Source organism: Heterocephalus glaber, unplaced genomic scaffold (assembly GCF_053883595.1).
Source record: "Heterocephalus glaber isolate CG9 unplaced genomic scaffold, H.glaber_assembly_v1.0 deba00001461, whole genome shotgun sequence".
NCBI classification, from domain to species: Eukaryota; Metazoa; Chordata; class Mammalia; order Rodentia; family Bathyergidae; genus Heterocephalus; species Heterocephalus glaber.
In genome coordinates, this window is record NW_028258308.1 from 33,763,082 (window position 1) to 33,781,018 (window position 17,937).

Below are 17,937 nucleotides of genomic sequence, written 5' to 3' on the forward strand. Positions count from 1 at the left end.
GCTTAAAAGTATATTGGACTATTAATTCCTTAAAGCATGTATAGTTATTTAGAACCACGAAAAGAAATGTCTAAGATTTTTTCCATTTGCAAATTGACAGTTTGGCCTGGCACAATTTCATGGGTGCTTACAGATTTGATTTCTGGTTCAAAGACAGGGAAGGACATCATTACTCGTAGAGGTAGCTGGAGTATTAGCAATTTCTTGTTCCTGTTTGATTTTTTAGTAAATTTTATTGGTACATTTTAACTATAAAGTATAATGACATTCATCGTTGAAAATTTGTACCTTTAAAAAATAAATGGTCAAACTGTAGTACGTCAGGTCAGCTGACAGGATGGTTATAAGACCCTTTACATGACACATCTGAAGGAGGAGCTACATTGTGTAGCTAAGGAGCCTTCTATACAAAGTCAAGACAAGGACAGGAGTTTTTGACTACTTTTCTGTAAAGCATGTTGTCTCTCTATTTGAAGGACTGCCTTTAGCTCAGGAGTACATTGAAATAGTGAAAGAATTCATAGAGATAAGTTAGTCCAAGGCTAGATAATGAATTACAACATCCAGGGGCCTGTAGTATAACTAAAGATATAATATGCACAGACGTAATTGCAGAGATGCTCTAGAGTTATTCACAAACCCTTTGGTCACTAGTCTGTTGACTAAACCCTTAACTTGAAAGAAAAAGGCAATATCTATGTTACCATCACTCTAAATCCTTTTCTTATGACATTACTGACTGCCTGGCATTTAATGTTGATGTTCACTAGTCCATGGGATTTTTTTCCATCCTATTTTTCACTAATCATTGTATAAGAACAAATTTGCATGTAGAAGAGAATCTTCAGAAGTTTTCATGATACTTGCCTATTGGAGAGAACATTTCTGCCTTTTGTGGAGATATTTCTCAGTTGTACACTAATTCATTTGATAGCAATAGAAATTCAGGAGCTACAGGTTTTCTCTACCATGAATGTGGTCTTGTAAATGCCTTCAGAAAATGTGTTCATAATTTCTTCCTTGTAAACTATGGTTTCTGTGGGAAGAGTTTTTTAGGTCTTTCTGGTTTTCAATAGGAAGATACTAATTTTAAAGTGTTCACTGGAAATGTTCTCTCTCATTGTTCCAAAGATCTTTATTCTATATATGTTGACTGCAATTTAAATTTAAGCGAAAGCTCCACATCAGATTATATTGATGATTTTCAGTTTAACAATTTCTGAGATTTGAATTGGTATTCACAGTTTAAGGGAAGCTCAGTGATATAGATTAAGATGGGAAGTTCAGGCCGCATGTCTAAAGTCATCATCTTGGGAGCTGTTGACCTAAAGTGAATGGCACCACACAAAGTTAGAGGTCCTTCAGGTGTGACACTTGCCAGAGCTACACTCTGGCTCTTAGCTCCTGGTTCTTACATCATCTTATATGTACTATGCTCTTCAGTAGAAGAGGGGACCCTTCAGGCAGAGTCCTGTGAAGTGCACAGAAGACACCAGAAGACACAGAAAGGCTTAAGGGCATTCCTGAGAGTTGCCAGTTTCGCATGGAGTAGGAAAGATGTTATCATAACATTATTTCAATGCTAGGTTTATTGGAACTCTCTTGTAAATGGGGGTTTTAGTGGATTCTTTTTTTGTTTTGTTTTGTTTTGTTTTAACAATTTGAAGGGTGTGACCTAGTGTACCTTTGATATTTTAGAATGAATGTTATAAAAATATAAAGAAAAGTAAGAGACTTTATTTGCCCAGTTAAAATTATGTGTAGTTTTAGCCTACACAATTCACATCATCCAAATAATTGAAGCCACTTTACCAAAGAGGTGAGGCACAATATTTCTAAGAGAATTAGTACATTTAGATAAACTTCTTAATTTCACCCTTGGAGGTCACCTATTTGGGTTTCTTTGTACTTAGTGAAGAATATTCAGCAAGTTCTGTAAACTCTGGGAATGTGAATGCCATTTACAAACTTTGGGCATCTCAGTTTGTTTATAGCATAGTGTCTCTCAGACCAATATAAACTCATGTGAGGAGATCTGTTTATTGTAACAACCGGTATTAACTTACCAAAGCACTTCTTTTTGGGGGTCCATTTTCTCTAAAAACCAAAATTCCAACATGTTAAGTAAAGTTGGGTTGAGGAAATTGTAATTTAGAAAGTGATATAAGAACATTCAAGATAAGGAGAGCAATTGATATGTATTTTTGATTGTTTTAAAAATTAATGTCATAAATTTCACTTACCCACATTTGCTGAATTAAATCAAGACAATCTTATGAACAATAATGATGGTGCAACTTTCATTTTTTATATGGAAAGAAATAATACCTCAGTTTTCCTAAATGTTCTTAAAATTATTACAGTAAGAATATTTATTATGATCTTTATCCTTTTAACAAAATGTTAAATATAAAAATACAGCATTGCTTACTATAAATACAATATTGTACAGTAGCTCTTAACATTTTACATAACTGAAAATTTATATGTGTTGAGTAGCAACTCATTTCTCCCTTCCCTGCCAGTCCCCAGTAACTACCATTTCACTGTCTTCTTTGAATTTTACTGTTTTAGATGTCTCATATATGCAAAATTATGTAGTATTTGTCTTCCTGTGATTGACTTGCTTCTCTAAGCATAATGTCCTCCAAATTCATCCGTGTTGTCACATGTTACTACGTTTTCACAAGAAAAGTTTGATGACCAAAGGCTGGGTTGAAGTCAGATATGATGTTCCTAGTGTTTGTTTCCTGCCCTGTTAGCTCCTTGACTTGACTCTGCCATTTACTATTCCACCCTCATCTGCAAGGTAGTGGATGCCATGCCCTTTCTCCAAGTCACTGTTCACATGCAATTTCCACTAGGAAAATGACCTTTCATTTTGAGGCAGTGTTCAGTTCACCTCATCTGAAAACCAATGGCACTTTTCAGTATCTCTCAATAGCCTTTCACAACACCTTTGAAGAGTGTGTGTGAACAGTCTGTCTCTATAATGCAAGCAAAGGCCCATGAAGGCTAGGGCCAAGGTCATATCTGTGTCCTCCACTGAGCCTTACAATGAGTTAATGAACATGCAATAAGTATTTGTTGTCAATAGATAATACAAAAAAATAAGTTCCAGACCAGATCTGAGAAAGAAAACATTGTGAAAAGTAAATTTTCAGCCCTTCAGCCCTATTGTAACTGGTGAAAAGGACTTTGACATTGTTAACAGGCCATCTGAGCATAAATGCCTTTCCTGATCTGTTTACTCCTTTTATTTTTGAGTGCTGGTGATCAAACTGAGGGCTTCTGTTTGCTAAATAAGCACTTTACCACTGACTGTACTCCAGCCCTCTACCTGTTTCTTGAATTCACAGAAATTATATCTGAAAGGAGATTTAGAAGTTATCAGATGTAATCTCTCAGTCTTCTGCCTTAGAATACATTGATCTAATGCAAGAAATTACTTTCTTAGTGTCAAACAGGTAGTGGCTTAAGTAGGACAAGAACCCAAGGTTTTCATGCCTGTTTCAGATTCCTTTTATTAAGGTGCACTGCTTCCCACACACACTACCTATTTTGGTCTCTAAACAATCAAGAAAACAAATGTTACATCCTTGTCAAAATGTTTGCATTTTTTTGGATGTGAAAATATGTGTGTATGTGTGTTTGTGTTTGTCTTGTGCACACACATGCATACTGGAGGGAGGAGAAAAGCAGTTTTTAACTACAGACTTGTGACGCATCCTATGCACACCAGTACTGGTCTATTCACACACCTTGGTAAAACTGCTGGAATGTGGTGACATGCTCTTTTAGCTTGGGGCATATTTTACATGTGGCTCTTGGCAATGACAAGAATGTACCTCTGTAAGAAGGCCTTCTTGGCTCTTCAATGTGACCCACTTAGTAGATAGAAGAGAGTTTTCTGCTGGGTAGTAAATTGTGCAACTTTTACATATCAAATGTGAGTATTTTGTTCTTATCTGTGGAAAAGCAATACTATACTACTACTACTACTAATAATAATAATGGATAAACTGTTTCAAAAATTGTTTTCAAAGAGAAAAATAGAAGAAAAAAGAGCATTCTTTTTTCTTGCTGGACAACAGTCATCTTGTATAACTTTTAGTTCATACTACAGATTTCTGTGGTAAAAGAGGGCAGAACTCTCCTCTTGCCAGCAAGATGACAGTGCTCAGTGAGCAAATGATTAAGGGGAAGAGTATGAGCTGAAGAATAACAGAAGTCCCATGCATTAAAAATTAAAAGTTAAATCTCAATGATTATAGGGTATGTACATCTGAAAATGGGGAAATGAGGGAGCCCACCACTTTTGGTAAGGACAAATATAGGGGGATGGAGCAAGTGGGGGTGGGGGAGAGAGAGGGGGACATATGTGTATGATAGGAAGCTGTAAGGACATCACTGTGGGAAAACTTTCTGGAAATAAAAGACATGACTTTTTTGTCATATGTGTCCCAAGTATTACTATGGCTTTATTATGTATGTTGTGAAGCAGAACTAGTTTATTATCATTAATACTTATAGTAGTAGTAGTTACATTTGTCAATTTATGAGGAAGCTCTTCCTTGCTGACAAGAGCATAAATCTGTCAACAAAATGTTCATGTTTAGAATCTTTCCCCAAAGGCTGGAAGACATTGGAGAAGGATTTAACCTCTTTGAATGTATTTTCTGCCAGAATCATATCTTCCATAGATAAGTAAATTTTAAAAGCCGTAAGTGCTCAGAGATTTATAGTGTTCTGTACGTGTTACTTAGTAACTTTAACACTGTTTCAGATATTGACAAATTATAAATGGCTGAAAGTAAATCAAATCATAGTTTTGGACTAAATTCTATGAAGTCTTTGTTTGAGAATAGTTTTGAAACTATGAGCTTTGTCATAAGAGATACTTGAACTTTCAAAGGAGAGAGACCTTGGAGGAGAGACCTGAGCCGAATCTGTCCTCTCACCACCAATACCAACCTGAGGGTGGAGAGAAGTGACTTGCACACAGTGACACAACTGAGGACAAGTTGAGGTGGTTTCAGGGCTCCTGTCTTCTTAGTCTAAGCTCAGAGATCTCTTCATTTGGTTTACTTTAGTCTGCATTTGTCACCACCACTGTCACCACCACCACCACAATCATAAAACAAGCAACTTTTAAAAAGAAATTGTTACATTTTCATGGTACAGAGAAGCTAAAAATATCCATTTCCTCTTGTGTCAAGTGAAGGCATTGGCTCCATGATTTGTGTCATTCCTATGGTCTCTAAGTGGCTAATAAACATACTGTTTTATTTTTCAATGACATGTACAGAGGGTCATAGAATGAAGGGAGTGGGGAGAGAAAAGGCATTTTGAAGTCATAATAAAGAAAGTAAAATAAGATGATAGAGGTGAGTGTTAACCTTGTCGAGTGTACGTTTTTACCTTTTCTCATCCAAATAACTGGGAAGAAACCTAAGTATGATTTTAGTTAGAAGGTATCCTCATTGCTACTGTACCGGGTTTCATTATTCTCACACACTGTCTCATATCCAAGGCCATGGTAAATTGCTAGTGGCAATGTGAAACTCACAAAAGCCAGATTCCAGTAGGGGTCACATTCAGGCTGCAAGTTGGTACTGATGCACCAAGTTGGTAAACAATGGAGGTTGAAAAGAATTGGAAAGGAGGAGGGCCAAGAGTTGTTGAGATCTGAAAGCAAGTTGCCTGAGGTGATAATGTGAACCATTCAAGATCAAGTCTAGCCAGGAACAGCCAGAAAAAGGAAACCCAGCAAGCAAAAGTGGGAATCTGGACAAAACTGGTGACAGTGATTGTCTGAGCCCCTTTGGGTGAAGGGACTAGGGCCTTGATCCAATGAGTTTACTCATCTTTAATGTTCCTATGAACACGTTGCTTGAAGCTTTATGCCTAGATGAGATGACCAGAAATTGAAAGTAAACATGTATCTTGGAAAACAAAGGTACTAAAGTCTTTCATAAAAGTTTAAAATGTAAAATATTTAAAAATTAAAGTAAAATATAAAATTTTGTTCCCAAAATATATACAACCCTTGAAATAGCCTGTCATCCCAACATATATTTTTAAATGTCAGAAAAGGAGTAGTGTAAATTGTTGAAAAGCTTAGTGAAGAACGTTAAAGAGATTTCCTTACTTGCTGATTTGGAATTGCTTTGTCAAGAAGTATCTAATATTAATTCTATAGTGAAACCACGATGTAATTTTCCCAATTTCTGAGGTACTTCCTTGAGAATTTTAGCAAAATGTTTGTCTCCCACCTTTTGTTTGGTTCCGTCACCTCAAAACTAACACCTTGACAAGGTGTTTATCTTCTCTTTCTACCCAGAAAAAAGTTTATTTTTTCCCTCAAAGGTTGCTCTGAATGGTTTTAAACAGTAATGATACAATTATTTAAAAAGAAAAAATAGTGTAGAATTCCACTTGCTTGTAAATTTGCTTTCTGATTTTTATTTTTAACTATAGCATTCTTCAACATCAGCTATAGATTCATTATTTCCAACATAGCATGCTGAGGAGGGTGTAAGTTGGGTTGAGAGGAATAACCGGGCTCACTGATAATGTCTCATGGTGAACAATGGTGACATTTTATCAGATTCTGGTCCCTACATCTTATAGTTAGTTGCCTGTATAACTCCAAACATTTGCATAAACATAAAATTGTAGACATTTAATTATTTCAATCTACATGTTACTTATTATTGAAGTGTTTCTAAATTCTTTTCACAATGACTTGGGCAAAGAGTAATGATTTGGAGTAATGTCAGAAAACATGTAATGTGGTATACATTTAGAGGACCTCTTTATAATTGTCCATACAGGAAGAATAACACTTAGATGATTACACATGTTTTAGAAAAGTTTTGGGAAGAATAAATAACAATAAGACTATGAGTATGACTGCCATCTGTAACTCTCTGCTGGGCAAAGAATATCAGAACAAAATGAATTAATTGTTATGCATCCCATAATGCCTTGATTATAGTAATATCAACAGTTATTAAAATTAGTACAAATGAAAGAAAATGATTTTCTCCTTTTGTATTATAGACCCCAAGCCCCCTTCCCCACTGATTTGGAAGGAATAGAAGACAAAATCCTGTGGGTATAAGAATGTAGTAAGGTAACACAATGAGGAGTGGCTGGAGATACTTTAGTTTGCCTCTCTGGGAGAGGTCCTCTGAGGAGGGAACCCAAATAGCCAAAAAGAACCATCCATACTAGGAAATGTATCCAGGCAAAGGGAACAGTAGATGCAAAGGCTCCAGGTAAGAATGAGTCCAGCCAATGTGCTCAGAGTCCACTGTTCAAGGCTGGTGGAGAGGTAGTGACAGGAATTTGCATTATATTTGAAGTTCACTTGGAAACCAACAGATAGGATTAAGCAAAATAAATGGCACAAATTGACTTAGATCTTAAAAGATCATTCTGATTGTTCTGTAGGAAGATAGAGGAAGAAACGTGGAGTCAGGATAGGGTCTTGGTGATCCAGGAAAGAGAGGATTTGAGGTTAGAGTGGAACTAGTAGATGAGTCTAAAATAAGAGGAGAAATTGGCACTTATTTCAGAGGTAGTTTGAATTTATCAAAGAATTAGATATAGTTAGGGAAGGACAGAAACCAACTAAGAGTAATGCCTATTTGTAATGTGAGTAACCAGATGAATGGTAGTGGCCCAATATGAGTTAGGAAATATTTGGGGAGGCTTAGTGGAGGGATGAAAATTGCATTAATTTAAGAGGTCCAAGAATCTAATTAAAGATGTAACCAATCACCTAGATAAGTCTGGAACTCATGAAGAAGTTGAAGAAATTGTGATTAGAGATATAAATTTGGATATCATTGGGGTATAGATTTATTTAAAGATAATTAACTGGGTGAGATGACCCAGGTAGAGAACATAGATACAGAAGATAAGTGAATCCTGAACCAGGCCTTGGGATCTCCCATAGTCAGAGGTAATACAGGAGGGAAGCAGCAAAGATGAGAAGAAGCAGTCAGTCAGATGGGAGGAAATCAAGAGCCCTTGATATCATGATTAAGGAGAAGACAGAAAAGTTTCCATTGAACTTTGACAATGAATTTTACATTTGTGACCTGGATGATATAGTTTCAGACAGTAATGCATTTAAATTGTACATCCACCTAAAAGACTACACTCTGGCCAAAAGAATGGCCACAGCAGCTGGTCCGTGATATACTTGGCATACTTTTTTGGTTTTGTCCTGTGCATTCTCGTGTTAGATATACATTGCTGTTAAATAGAATCTCAGAAATAATGCCTTGGAAATGAAAAATTCTGACAGTTTTCAAGAAATCTCAGGATTAAGTAGTCTAGGTTTATTGTCAATTCTTATTTTCTGAAACTGTTTGAATCCTGGACTCTATTAGGTGAAATATGATTACAGTAAATTGTCTGATTTTTAAAAACTTTTAGTGCCATGAACCACTTCTAGTGTAGCATGCTTTGGCAAAAGGATCCCTTTGAAACTGTTTGGCTTTCATAATTTTGCATTCTGCCTTGCTTAATGATAGTTAAGAAATACAGGCACTTGGGTTTTGATCAGCAAGGACAAAATAAGTTAAGTTAAAACAGTTCAAGATGATGAGCTAAAAACACATTGTATTGAAGGTACAAACATAAATAAGCATAAATATCATATGACAATTTAGAAAATAAAGACTGAAGAGTATAATAAACTTACTAAACATTAAAAAGAAACAGAATCTCGTTGCAAGTGTCAATGGCTGACCCTTCATGTTTTTGTGGGTAGTTGTAGAACTTGTTTACCCCTCAGTGTTTGCATTTGTAGACTCCCTAGATGTGAAACAGGGATTACATCTTAGTAAGTAATTACAGGGTCTCGTGTATTTTAAAGCACCTAATGACAGACTTTGGGAAGTTGGTTTGAATGTGCCTGGTTCACAAAGAACATGCCTTGATAGTAGAAGCTAGGAAGTCCCATCTGATCAAGGAAGAAGATGAATGCCTTCACCCTAGGCAAAAAGAACATAAAGAGAAGAGGAACATAACAAGGATGGGATAGAATGGAGAAGGATGTGGCAGGAGGTGACGGGGAAATAATGCGGATTTGAAAGATAATAGTCTGAGATCCAAGGTTGCAGACTAGTTGCAGGACCACAGGGCTTCAGGGGAATGTAGGCAAGGCTCTTTGACTTGTTTAGAACACGACCCATAGAGTGGGATGATTGTGGTTAAGCCTTCACTGAACTGAAAAAACAAAATAAAAAACATGAGGTTTTGCTGAGAAATGTGTCAACTGTGTAGCTGCAGAAAGAAAGAATCGATTGTAGAAAATATCTGTTAAAGCACACTGAGTTGCTGAAGGGACAGTATGGATGCTTGGAAGGCAAAGGCTGACGGAGTGTTTGTGGAATAGGGGTCCAGAGTGGGGAGGATGGCAAGAGGCTGTGTGATTAGAGATGCTTAGCTCTTAGCTCAAACTATCTCCATACTCCTCTCCCTTACTCTCCTCTCTCCCTTGTCCCTCCTCCACCTCTCTGTCTCTGCTTCATTGGTCTCTCACCTTCTCCAGGCTGCCTCCCTTCTCTTTTCCTTCTTCTTCCCTCTCCTCTCTTCTCTCCATTTCTCTGTTAAACCTTAAATGCTGATGGAAACAATATAGTTACATTTTATAAATGAAAACCCTAGAAAGAACAGTGAGTGGGATTTTTAAGTGGTGGTAAATGCAAAACAACGTTTATATTGCACTTTACAATGCATAAAACTTTAATGTAATGAACTTCTTTGATTTGATCATCACAATAATGCCCAAGGCTGATACTTATAATCCTTGTTACAGATGAAGAAGCTGAAATTCTTATCAGTTAAATTTGTTGCCAGAGGTTCAGTAATTGGCAAAATGACCCAAGCCTGTCTCCACAGCCCCAGGTCCTCTGATTGCAAATCCCATGGTCTTTTTCTTACATAGCACAGCCTTGTTTTTATAAAAATTGAAGCGATTTTCTCTCTTTTTATAAATAGTGCATGGTTTTAGATATGAGAAAAATCCTATTTTTTATTAAATATGGGAAAATGCAGCAAATTTGGATCCTTTTCCCATTCTGTAATGGGGATGCTAAGAGCCAAAATCTGATCAATAGCAGAACCAAAGAGCCTGAATAATTGATAAAATGGATTCTAAATCCAGAGACCGTCAAAGTAGGGTAGGTCTGAAATGCTAAAGTTGCCTGGTTATTCATAACACCTGGTGACACTGGGTCTCAGCAATAAAAATTTCAGGGAATCTGACAAAAAATATTTTGCCATGCTATTTTGAGTTCATCACTACAAGTGACAGTCTGCAGTTACATCAAATGATTTATAGATGACATATTTTTCAGGGACATAATGAGCAATCCAAGGCTTAAGTGTATTAATGCCAGAATATATATTTATTCCACATACTGGTTTTATTTGGGCATTTTATGATATCTCACTTCTGATAATTACGTAATATACCAAATAGCATATTCTACTACATGTTGTCAATGTTAACTACAGCATGATGGGAAACTGAAAATTACCAAAGTATTTAGAATTCTGTTCTCTTTCATCTGATCTCCTTTCCTTTTCCCTGGGGTATAAGTGATTTTGATCCTCTTCCCACACTCAAGCCTCCCCTGGGCCTCAGTACCCTGGGCTCTGGTTCTTAGTGGAGAATTCCAAGGCACACCTCCAGAGATGCCTGCTCATGCCTAGTGCCAACAGAGCAGGGTTTCTTACAACATAAACAATGATGGGGGGGGGGGACTTCTGTTGGAGAGCAGGAAGGAAGCCAGAAATCTTTTTCATACTTTGTTTATGGAAATAGGATTTTTTTTTGAGTGAAAGTAAATTTGGTGCATGAAAAAAAATGACCTAAATAATGTTGTTTTCTTTTATTTTATCTACAAATAGTTTAGCTGAAGTAAGCTTTTTAGCTATTGACTGTAAAGGATAAACTTGATTAGTCATAGAGGGAACAGTATATGCAATACAATGCTTGGGACAGAAGCAAGGTTACAGTATGCTGCCACTACCACCCCCAAAATAGCATTCTGGTTATGTTTAATGTGGAAGATAAATTAAAACCAAACAAACTGAAAATCCATAAATCCAAACTCCCCCTCCCCCAAATTATAGAAATTAGGAACTATCCTATGTACTTCATTCCTTCCCAACTGAACTGAAGTCTTGGATTTTGTAATTTTTATACTAATATGTCACTGTATCACATGTAGTTTTTTGAGGCTTTCTGGTTATGAAAAGCAGATTAAATGACTTCAGTTGAAAATGCTTTTCATTGAGCCACTTAATAGTTTTAGGGCTTTTTTAGAGAAGGGCTTTACACTTTAACTTGAATGGTTTAGTAGGCTTCATCAGAGGGTGAATCTGTGTGTTAGATTTCCTTGGAATGTTTTCTTTTCATAAGGAGACTTGGAGAAGAAAGCATTCCTCCTTCCAAATATGCTTTTAGCAGTATTCATGCATTTGACAAAGAATCAAAGACTTTCGTATGTGTGGTGCTAGAGAATACATAGGTAAAAATGACACTATTTCTATCCCCAAGGAGTTTATAGTTTAGAGAGGGAAACAGAATGTAAAGAAACGTACTGATAAATAATTACAGTGGTACAAAGTGCTGTGAGAGTAATTAATAGGTGTGTGTTATCTCCAAACTCCCTGGTAATACCTGGCCCATCAAGAAGATCAAGTACACCCATCAAACTTCAGCTGTACTTGAAAGGTCCCAGGATTTAAAGTCAGGTGACGTGGATGCAAGCCCTGCCATTTGCTAGCTGCTTGTTCTTAGGCTTGCATTTCCCCATACAGAGTGAGGATATTGGGTTAGGTGCCCTTGAAGGCTTGTTCTGGCTCCATCCACAATTGCAATACCTCGGAGTCCTTCTAGAATCTCATCTTGGAGGAGCCATAGAGAAATTTTGATAAAAGTGAGAAGACAGGAGTTTGCTGTAATGCAGTGTTTTTCTAGCTGCAAGACTCCAGAAAGATGTTTCTGAGGCTGCTGCAGAGCAATGGGGAGATGGGGAAGGACAGGGTCTGGGGGCTTCAAGGTACCTCTCACCCCAGCTTCTATCAGAGGAACCCTGCCATGTCTGTTGATTACGCCAGCCTTCCTAGGAAGAATTCACCAAAAGAGTTTTGCTCAAAGAAGGAAGCATTTTTAAATTACTGTTGTGGTGCTAATAGATTAGTCTTTGGAATTAGATATTTGTGGATTCCAAATCGTACTACAACATTTTAGTATTTTTTTAAACCCTGAGTCTTAATCTCATTATTTATAAAATGACACTCAAATCTATACTGTGGGTTCTTGCAAGGCTAAATATCACCTGGGAGAGAGGAGCTTACTGAAGAATGTGACTCTTCATATATAATTAGTAATATTTGTAATTAACGTGCAAAATTATAAATGTATTATTAATTTTTTTTAAATGCTGTGAACATAAAATTAAATCCCTGGATAAATTTGAACAGGACCATGAGTATAACAAATCCCATGCTTCTATTTCAGTCACATCCCAAATTTATTTTGAATTGGAAAACTTAATCTTATCCTACTATAGAGAACAGTTCTTGTCATGTCTCTATTCTGCTGGATGGACTGAGTTTACTCTCATAAAATATCAAATTATATAAAGGAAAATAGAATTGATAAAAGAAAGGCACAAATGTTATATGTACATATGGTAGTCAGATAAAGGCTCCAGACATATTTGGTCTATAAACATCTTTTATTTTTTCAGGTTTTGTTCATGGGAAGGACTCTGAATTTGTTTCTTCAATTTAGCCATTATATTTTAACGTGCATGCTAATTTAATCACACTGGTCAATTTTTGTTTTTATAATAATCAACCAGCTTGTGGATATAGTTACATGCAGTTTTACCTTATGGCCAACTGACCACCATATGTGACACACAGACAGGTCACCTTAGGACGACTCCAGTAGTGCAGTGCAAGTGAATTCAGCTTGAGGTTACAGGAAAAACACGGATCTGGTAGTCTGACATTTCTGGACCCAGCTTGACCTTACTCTAGGGAAAGTCCATAAAATTTCAATCAGTGTCTTAGATAACCTTTTTATATGATGAACTCATCAGAATATATGCTCTCCGACCTTCTTCAGATGTCATGGCTAATGTTACAGAGATCTCTTTAATACTTTGAATAATAACATGTTCATAATGAAAGATATATAGAGAAGCTAGGTCAGTGGAACACTAGAATTACTGGTTAGAGTTACTGAAACTGTATATGTTATTTACTCCATTATTTAAAAAAATTGAAATTTGATTATTCTATTGTACATAAACCTGTCAGAAAAATCATGTTCAGTGAAGAATAAAAATTGTTTATTCTTCTTTCATTATTCATCAGTATATTATTTTTAAAGTCACTTAAAATAAATATCTAATTGAAATTTAAGTATATGTTGTGTTTAAAATGTTAAAATTCATACTAGATACATAAATCAGAATTTATTTTTAGTCTCAAAGTTAGGTGTATAAGCAAATAATATAGAGCAATTTTCTAGCTGCTATTAGAGATTTGTTTCCCATTTTGGCATTTCCTTTCATTTGACCTAACCTGAAGATAAAAATGACAGCTATTTCTCACTTGGCATTTGAAAGACAAGAGCATTAGGAAACCCAGAAGAACTGGAGAATTTTCCTAGGGAAAATAAGTAGATTGACATTCTTTGACTCCTGTATATTGATTTTTGGCTCCAGCTGCTCCAAAGCCATTAAGAGTTACAGTTAATCATTCTTGATTTTTTATTGTTAGTCAGTTCCCTTATTCATAATGCTAAATAATAGCAGTTCTACTTAGCTTTATTTATGTTCACATTCAGTCTTATGGTGAAAAATTCACAATGTACCATATTGAGATCTTTCAGGTAAGAGATAAAATGTTTGGCCTTTAATGGGCCACATTTATTAGGTTGATTCATTTAGTAGATGTTCTAGTGAAAGAGTAAATCTTGCAAACTTCAGAAGTGGTCCCAGGATGGTCTTAAACAACTACTGTGTTAAAAATATCAGTATCTCTTTCCTATAAAGACAACCTGAGTGCTCTTGAAATATATACAAGTCCTTAATTTTTGTTTAATTTATTGATGAAGCCAACTTAATTAGCTATGAAAGGAATGACTCTTTATTCCTATGCTAGTGCCCACTTTCACTGCAAGTTTATAAAAGCTTGATAGAGATTGATGTTATATTTAATAAGCTCTTCCATTGTAGGTTTATAAAGTGTTGTGAATACAGTAGGTAGATAAATATATATCTAATTATAGAGTCATACCAAAAATCTTAACCCAGAAGAAACATTGGCAGTGTAGTAGGCAAAACAATGATCCTCTGAAGATGTTCACACCCTAGTTCCTGAAACCCATAAATGGTATATGTTATGATACATGGAGTTGTAGATGGAACTAAGGTTACTGTCTTAGTCTATTTATACTGCTACAATGAAATACATGAGACTGAGAAATTTATTAAAAAAAACAAATTTATTTCCTCACAGTTCTGAAGGCTGGAAGTCCAACATCAAGGGACCAGCTTATTCAGTGGTCTGGTGAGAAGTTCATTCTTTGGAATAAAACAACATTGTCCTACGCTGGCAGAAGAGAACAAACTACTGATGGTGCAGAAGTCTCTTGTGAGTCCTTTAATCTATTTCTCAGGGTCCTGCCTTCAAGGCCTGATCACTTTTTTAAGGATTCACCTCTTAATCCTGTCAGGTTGAGAACACCTGAATTTAGTAAGAAACACATTCAAGAATAGTCATTATTAATCAGTTGACCTTAAAATAGAGATGTAATTCTGGATTATCCAGCTGGGTCATTGTAATTGCCAATTTTCTTAAATGTGCAAGGAGACATAAAAAGAAGGTACAAAGATTCACCTACCATTTCTAGCTGTGAAGATGGAAGAAGGAATTTCACTAGCCAACAAATATAGACATCCTGAAAAATCTGAAAAAAGCTGAGAAGCAAATCTACCCTAGAACCTATAGAAAGGACATCCCCCTGGCTTCTTAATTCACATCTGTGAGACCCATTCCAAACTTCACATTTCCAGGGAGGTAAGATAAATATTCATATTGTTTTAAGGCACCAAATTTGTGATAACTTATCACAGCATCAATAATAACTAATTCAGATAGCACAGGACAATATTATTGTGTCAGATTTCCATCACTGTGACAAAATACTGGAGAAAATCAACTTATCAGGAGGAAAGACTTATTTTCGTTCATGATTACAGAAGTTTCTATTGTTTGGTTCCTTTGTTGTTTGTAGAATTTGGCCCATTGTTTTTGAGCCTGTACTGAGGCAGCAATCACAACAAAAGCATGTGGCAGGGGAAACTTGTTCACCTCAGGGTGTTCAGAAAATTAAAAGGAGAGGGGAAGGGAAAGGGGGCTGTTGCCCTGATAGCCCCATCAGAGCATACCCTGAATACCCGTTCTCCTACAGGCTTCATGTTCTAAAGGTTTCATTGCCTCTCAATATTGTCACAGGCTGGTGACCAAGACTTTATTACATGAACCTTTGGGGACATTTAATATCCAAACCATACCAAATGTCTGTTAAATCACATAGTCATATAATGTCTATTTAATACCAATTTATTAAATATAGCTTATTTTTAACTACAGCATCTTTGATGTAATTAAAATATCCTTCATTAATCAGAGTGAGAATTATTCTTAGGTGTCTGTCTATTGCCACAATAATAACAAGGCTTCCGATATTTCTGCTAATTGTACTTGGAAGGCTTGGGCCTAATGAAGTGAGCAGTGTGTGGATGTCCAAGCATCTTTCCAGACCTACACACATGCACCATTCATTCTCTATCTTGTTACCAAATTCCTCAGTAATATAGAGGAATGCTACATCAGGATCAGCCCCGAGCATGAGCAGAGTTTTGCTGCTTGAACAAGTTGATTTTGAAGTCTAGAAAAAACTTATTAAATATAAATTATGAAAATTAGAAGGAAAATTTGAAATTCTAAAACTTTGGCTTTACCAGTGAACAAATTCAGGTTTAGGACCACTCACCTGATAGATGGCAAAACTGAGAGCAGAATTCAAGTGTACTATTTCTTCTTAGTTCTGTGTTGTTTCCATTATACAGTGAACCCCAACTGGAGACACATAATTTATCCCCACATAGTCTACAGTTAAAATCACCACCAAGTCAAATACAATTAGGGCATTATGTCCAGATGGTCATAGTTAGTATTTGTATATGTTCCCTAGGTAAGTTCCCTAAAGCTTTCTCATTAGCATCAAGAAACTCAAGAAGAAAATGAAAATTTCACATTTAAGAATAATTGAGTCCAGCACCTTTCATATATATTAGTAATATGAATGTATTAAAGAGAGACCACATGGGCAGGGACTGTGTGAGCAATGAAGCTTGTTTATTTAATTTTCGGGTGCCAGCAAGGGGGTTGAGTCCAAAGGAGAGTCAGTGTAGAGCAGGGAGAGAACAAAGAATTTAAAGGGAAGGGGTGCAGTTGCTGCCTTATGGAATTTGGGGGCAGAGAGAGTGACCTTGGCTTCTTGGGATGGGCAGAGGGAGTGTGGTTACATTCCTCAAAACAGGCAGTGCAGGTGTTATCAAACTTCCCCAAGCCAAGTGAGGGGCTGGGGCATGGTGTCTTGGCTTTGTTCCTTGAGGTTTCCTGTACTTCTATCTCGGAGGCTCAGCTCCTAGGCTCCCTGGCTGCCCTCAGGGCTGCACTCCTGTCCTCACAGTTGCCATGGAGACAGCCCAGCATGGGGAACTTTTTATGATAACAAGCACCAGCTCATTTAAACATGAAGAAGAACAATGAGCTTGTATACAACTTTGTTTACTAGCTGCAGTCTTCACTATTGCTTTGAGAAAAAGCTTTAAACTCCAAATGCTAACATAGCAAACCTCTTCCTTTACTTCCTATTTATGGAGATTTGGGTAAATCTTTCATCCTCCTTGTTAGCCCAGGCTTCCTTCTCTGTCTAATGAGACTGACTATAATGTGTCAGAGAGCTATTGTAAGAATGAAAGGGGCTAAAATTTGCAAATCCCATAGTGTTATTTGGAGCATAATAGGTACTGAATAAATTATATATAATATATAATTTATACTATATTATATATAATTGATATATAATTGATATTATATATAATATATATAATATATATATTATATATATAATATATATTATATATAATATATATAATATATATAATTGCTAAACTTCTTTTTCCTAAACCTTGTTAGATATTTTGAAGGGATATTTATTTCAGTGGGGAAGAAAACTCCAAGATTCTTAGGATCTTGAAAGTGAGAAGAATGAGGGAAAGAAACAGAGAGAAATGAAGTTGCTACATAAAAAGGGAACCACTTAAGGAACTTGAAGGGCCCAAGATCAAAGGAGAGGACAGAGTAAGTGTTGGAGAAGAAAGGGCTGAGAGAAGGTCAAAGAAGAGGCTGGATGGAGAGTAGACAAAGCAGCATTGTTTTATAAAAGTGATAATTAAAGACGATGTGAAAGAAGGAAGAAAAGAGCACAGTGAGTGGCCAAAATCACCAGTTACTTTCTGAGAGATCTTTGCTCTTTTGTGTGCTAGTGAATATAAGGTGAGAATCTCTTTCCTTTTTCTAATGATGACCCTGCACAAGGGCATGATCTCTTTTCAGAAATCCCTCTGTTTGAAGTGCTATTCCAATATGATCAAATAGAGTCTCCTTAGTTTATGTCGACGATGTAAGTTGGATAATGTACCTGGCAGATCTTTTAGAACTGTCCCATCTGGGGCCTGACTTAGACTCTCTGATTCCAAATTCCTGTACTTATAATATTTTTCTCTTTTCCATACTTCTCACACTTACTATGCA

The 17,937-nt window shown here is 36.3% G+C and overlaps 1 long non-coding RNA gene across 1 annotated transcript in view; it reads left to right on the forward strand.

Annotated features, from left to right (window-relative positions):
- Positions 1-17,145, forward strand: part of LOC147826790 (uncharacterized) — a 66,251-nt gene extending 49,106 nt beyond the window's left edge. Inside the window, exon 3 of the long non-coding RNA XR_015453477.1 lies at positions 14,569-17,145. This is a non-coding gene — a long non-coding RNA (uncharacterized LOC147826790). The remainder of the gene's footprint in view (positions 1-14,568) is intronic.
- The last annotated feature ends 792 nt before the right edge of the window (positions 17,146-17,937 follow it).